Below are 6,658 nucleotides of genomic sequence, written 5' to 3' on the forward strand. Positions count from 1 at the left end.
AGTTCAAGTTCGTGAACAAACCTGAAATTCCTTTTTTGAATTAAGCCTTAATCCTGCTTGGCCCAGCCCATTAATTTTTTTTTTAGATTATCTAAACATTTTGTAATTTGAGTAAACTGCAGTAGTAGTTATTAATACATGGTATCCACAAAGGTGGATAAGAAAAAAAAAAAAGAGACAGTGTCAAGAAAGGTTAGTGTAACTATTCTAGAGTTAAAAGTTGGAGAAGTAGGGGCTAAAAAAAAAAAGGGGTCGAACTTAATGTGTTAGGGTTTTGTATGTAGAGAGAAGTCCTTTTGCTATGTTGCACCTTAAGGTCTTTATAAGTAAGTGAGAGTTTCCGAATGGTCTCCTCTTTAAGGAGATCATATCCATTAATAGTGGATAGCTTAAAAAAGGGTCTTATTGAATGGTTAAGGATGGATAATCCCTCATTGGGGGTACAAGGCAAACGAGTGGTCGTTTACTGAATGGCCATCCAAACAGTACAAGGCAGAAGGTCGCTTGCGAGTGTCGCTTTGGCAGGTTATCATGTTGCCACATGTCATTAACGGAGTAGAGGTATAACAATACTCCTCCCAATCGAGAGGTAGGTTATAAAGTGACTTTGCCTCAAGACCATCCGTAAGTTATCCTCGAGACAACCGCAAACAACCCTCCGCATTGCACCATCTGAATGGTCACTTAGTGATCGACTACCTGCATGCCTTGTATCCCTAAATGCGAAATTGTCCATCATTAACCACCTGGTAGGACCCTCAAGGCATCTGCTATTAATGGATATGATCTTCTCAAAAGAGGACCACCTAGGAATCCTTACTTACATATAAATACCCCAAGGTGTAGCATAGTAGTGGCACTCTTCTCCACACATAAAACCCTAACACACTAAGTTCGGACCTTCTCTACTTAAGCCCCCTACTTTTTCAACTCTTGACCCTAGAATAGAAGAACCAACTTCCTCCTTCTTCACCTCTATAGATACCATTTATCGACAGTAGTCACCCAACTATGGATTTTTTTTCTTTTTTGGTCACCTAACTATGAAAAGTTATAAAATGGTCACCCAACTATTAGTATCTTTTTCTCTTGGTCACCCAATTATGAAAAGTTACAAAATGATTACTTAATTATTCAATATTGTCTTTTTTGGTCACCCAACTAACTAGGATTTTTGGGTGCTTCTATTTTTAAGTTAGCCAGCTAGTGACAAAAAAAAAACAAAAAAAACAAAATTAAATAGTTAGATGACCATTTTATAACAATTAAAAATGTAATTTTATTTGCTTCAAAATAAAAAATAAAACAATTAATCTAAATTCGAGTCGAAGTCAGAGTCAGAGTTAGAGTCAGAGTCAGAGTCAGGTCTCCTGTTAAATTTCGAATTTGGGGCAGATTTTTTTCTTTAAGAGTTGGGGTTGAGATGATTTATCAAGGTTCGAGGAGAGTAAAAATCTACCCTACCCCGTTATCATCACTACCCAACACTTATTGGTAAATCATTTCTCCTTATACTAGAATTGAATATGCACCCTAAGTAATCCTAATTCAAAATCCTATCTGAATATTTTTACTCATAGAACTAACATGGTCATGTGTTTGTCATGTTCTTCATAAATATTTATATAGAACTTCTTAATTATTCTTGATAAAGTAGTACCACTTTTTATGTTCATATACATAGAGTTTATTTTTATTTATTGCTTTAGACAATAAATAATCAATGAATTATGTTAAAAGGATTTAACTCATCTCTTGTATGCAATGGATCACACTAGTTTTCATAACATTATTGTTTAAAGTGGATTTTATTAGTGCATCACATAATAATAATAATAATAATAATAATTTGTTTTTATCCTTTTACTTTATAATTAAACTTTTTTATTAAAATTGGGTTCCCATTATTAATATCTAATAAAAGGTTTTAAGCTCATTTGTTTTGTACTAATACGTACCAAATCCCTTGGTAATCATTTAGGTGAAAGATATACCAAATTGTTATTAGATTTTTGACATATGTAATGGTAATTAATCCGTTAGAGTTTGTTTCTTTAATATAGTCAAGCTTTATGCTAATATGTCTAGATTTTTCGTTGTATGCTTTAAAGAAAACAACCGAATTTTGTAAGAACAATATGAGCGGTTATAATTGCTAAATGTGAAAACTAAAGAATATAACACAAAAGCAATTGATTATATAATTCAATTTCCACTCTACAGGGTATTGCCCAGAGATACAATCCACTATCTTTAATCTCATCTAAACAATGATTTAAGTCATACCATTTATCAATGTATCAACCTCATTTTTACACCTAAGATTTAGATATCTTTCCACTGAGTTTTCCTCTCAGAAAATTTAGATTATAAAACTAAGTGACACACTTGTTTTACTTACAAACATCACTCTCAAACACAAGTCCTAATAAACAAATTAAGTGTTAAAAACTCTTTGTTCATTATATCCATGTAAGTCTTGAAAATAAAGCTTTTTGTACTTGCTAACATAAAGATGAATCACAATCACAATCCCCACAAATATAGCCTCAAAATAGTATTGAGAGTATCCTAATAAAGGTTAGGATTATTTAAATATCTTTAAGATAAGTTTTCAAGTTAGTCGATCCAATCTCCTTAATACAAGGGATCTAATTCGACCCGATGCATAATTATTTAATGCTCCAAATGATCAATATTCAAATATGAGACAACATGCATCCACGAGATCAATAAGATCATGGCCCAACTATTTTGTTTAAAAAAATTATCAATTTCAAACAAGGCAAGTTATGAAACCTGAGTAATTACAAGTGCAAGTCTAACTTCAAAGAATTTTAGTATTATTTTCCTTTTAATTTTCAACAATTGATTTGTAATTATTTAAACTTCTCAAAAGCTTCATCTTTTGTTTTAATAAAAAGCATAGGTGAAATGAAAATAATCATTAATGAACATTATAAGTTTAACTTTTATCTCGACGTACATTCAATTTAACTGATCATTTTCTAATGGCCTTAGATACATTGCAGTTTTCATTAGGATCTATTCCGGTCTTCTACATTTTTCACATGTTTTGAATTGTCTTTTGTTGTCGCACACATAAATATTAACTCCAGAATCCGACCACCATTTGGAAGATTCTATTGTAGTAGCCATATGAGCTTCATTCTCCAAGCGAATTTGCATTTAGCTACCATTGCAATATGTTTCTTCATATATTGTTCAACATGATTGGTTGTGTTTGTACCTACAGAACCATAAGTAGTCTTTTTTTTTCTAAAAAAATTAATCTGCAATCTCTTATAAAATGCCATTTCTTTCTACAATAGAAACACATTTCATTAGTACTTCTTTCTTTAGTTCATTTGAATTATATCTTTCAAATTCAATGCTCTTTTTATCTTTCAATATCTTTTTTCACTAATAAAATTTCCATTCAAACAATAATGAGTGCATCTCGAGTGCGATTTTTAACCTTAATTTCACTTAATTTAAAGGTCAGAATTTGCAACTCAAGTACTTGATTTACAATAAATTTTATACCAGCAATGGTAAATTCAAAAGATCTCAATGTAAGAAACATTTTTATATATTTCTTCTTGTTTCTATAAGTGTTATCAAGTGCAATTCATGTTGCTTTCAATGAAATCATATTTCTATAGAGGTCATACAGTTGATAGGTACGGAAATTTAATACATATTTGCAACAAATGTGCTCCTCTTTTAGGCTTTTTTGCTTTTTTCATTTATTGTAGCTTTAGAATCTATTGGTATCTCTTTTGGAAATGTCTGGAGATTCAGATGAAAAACACAAAAAATCTTCAATGTAGATAATAAAGCCACCATATTGTCTTTTTGTCTTATGTAATTTGCCATATTAAACATATCTAACTTGACCACTTCTTGATTTTGGAAATGAACTTTCACTACCGAATTATATAAATTATAAAAAATATATTATTTATTCACTTTATAATCAATATTTGTTAATAATGTATGACTACTAACATTGCTAAATACTAACACTAAACATAAAGCTTCTGTGGTTAATCCTTCTAATGACAGGATGCCTTTATTTCTGAAAATCACAATAAAACAATTAATTATCAGCAATCATATCATAGTAAAAGTGTTGCCACCCTCATAATAAGGATAATATGACGAAACTCACAAAGCAAGCAAATATAGCCTTTCATGTAAAAAATGCTAAGTTTTCAATCTACTAATATTTTACTCAACTTTATTCTAACCTTCATCTTGTCAATACTTAGGTTTCATTTGGATTCTATCAAAACATTCGTGCACAACTTGTAAGACAATTTTCATTTCAAATTCATCATAATTTGATATTTGGATAAAGATACAATGATAGGTTTTATCAACCGAACTCTTATTTTTCAATTAGAGGTAAGAAAGTCCATTGGATTCAATAGGCCCTTTATTTGACAACCTTTATTTGACAATACTAACATTGATCATTTTATTTTTGTTACATGTGATTGTGATACCAATAGAATGTGTGAATGATAAAAATGTAATTGTTACGAAAATTACTTTACAATGTTAATGTTAATGTTATTTTATAAAATTGTCCTTATTAAATATAATATAGTGTTCATATATTTTAACGATTTTTATTCACAAATATTTGTATTAATTTAAAAGGTATGATTTTCTCATATTTTAATTAGATCATTGCATGAATGCGTTAAAAACAACTTGCATATTCCTCAAGATTGTGAAGATGTACAAATTTGCAAGCTTTTTTTCTCATTACATTTAGATATAAATTAAAGTGTATCCATATATTAGATATATGTATTAATATTATCTTAATACTAAAATTTGATATCAATTAAAAATATTTTAAAAGATAGTAAAGAAAATAAAGGTATTTGCCTAGTGATACAACTATGACTTGTTAAAAAGGGGAAAAATAAGGAAATTGAATATCCTGAACCAAAAAATAAGACACATTTGGAAGGGAAAGAATCAATGTGAGATTTTAAAGGGATCAAATTATGAGCGGTTGGTGAATGATTGACGTGGAGGAAAAAATTAATGGTGAGCCAATCATGAAGGCTAATGGAAAAGAGCCACAATCTACCACTGAAAAAGATCGATCCAAGGAGATAGGGGTAAGAGAAAGTAAGGGAAATGAGCCTTGGATCCCACCTAATTTTAATTTGGTCATTATTAGTTCTACTACCTTACCAGAATCGAATCATACAGCTGTGATCATTGAGGACGACAACACATTAGTGGGCCACTTTATTGCTTGTTCTTCAAAAGATCCCATGCATGCAATGAGGGGGGTTGGTACGTTTATGCATGAGATAACCAAGTGTGGTTTAAAGTGTGAAAAAACAAAGTCGTGCCAAATCTTTAGGACCATTGCTGTCTGAATAGATTGATCCAGTGTATTGTCAGCTAGATAATCCTAATAATGTTTCGAGATAATCCATGGTTGTCGTGATGTGTTGTTAGAAATAGATTGTTTGGAAGCACTGCATCACTGATGATACAACAATCGGATTCCTATGTAATTCATGCCATCTGAGACCTATTGCGTTAAGATTGAGATATTGGTATTAGGCATGTGCATCAATAATGCGATAGGATGGTCGATTACTTAGCAAAGGTTGTAGAAAGAATGGTTATTAACTTTTACGCTTGATCCCCATATCCTGATTTTGCTTTGAATGTGCTGTATGAGGATGTTATTAGATTATATTTTCTTAAATTAATTGCTATGTAATAGCAAAAGAAAATTACTTTGCAACAATAAATTGGAGCTGTAAAGGCTTGAGAACGAGAGAATAAGTAACATTTATGTATTTTTTTTTTAGGACGTATAAGTTAATACCCAAACATAAACAAAAGAAAGTTGATTTGTCTTAACATTTTTTTTTATTTACTTTCCATCACATGGGAAATTAACTCTCTCACCAATTATCAAGGGAGTAACTTTCCATTAAACTTCCAGCGGCAAGTTACCTTCCAAGGAAATAAAACAATTTGTGCATACTAAATATCCGTATTACGTTTTAACTAATTAAATTCCTTAAAATGATAATTTTCATCATACCAAATATTTTATCATCGTAAATATATTTAAATACATACTCATTATTTTAAATGTATAACGATCGTTTCATCATCAAGTTGTTTTTAATTTTATAATTCATCGAACTGACTTAAATATAGTAATACATTATGAAAGGTGATTATACGAGAGGTCCTTCTAGGACTGATAAAATTAGTCTTTCAAATGTTAAATAGATTAATTTAATCTTTATATTATTAAAAAATAATACCAAATTAAAATAAAGTTAATATTTACTATTTAAAAATATCATTACTCTTTAGCGAAGTTAAGATTTTTAAAGTTTTATAATATTATTAATAAAATATTTTCTTTAGAATTGAATCGTAATTATAAAAATAATTTTAAATTCATTTTTATACTATAAATATTAATTTTATTATAATTTAAATTTATTTAATTTTTTAATAATATAAAGAGTAAATTTATTTATTTAATTTGTTGTTATAACCCATTGTTAAAGAAGTAAATAACAACTTCAATGCCCAATAAATTTTTTTTGAACCTTTTATTATTAAAAAATTACATAATTAGCTTTAAGATAAAAAG

This window comes from Gossypium arboreum, chromosome 10, assembly GCF_025698485.1.
Source record: "Gossypium arboreum isolate Shixiya-1 chromosome 10, ASM2569848v2, whole genome shotgun sequence".
NCBI lineage: Eukaryota > Viridiplantae > Streptophyta > Magnoliopsida > Malvales > Malvaceae > Gossypium > Gossypium arboreum.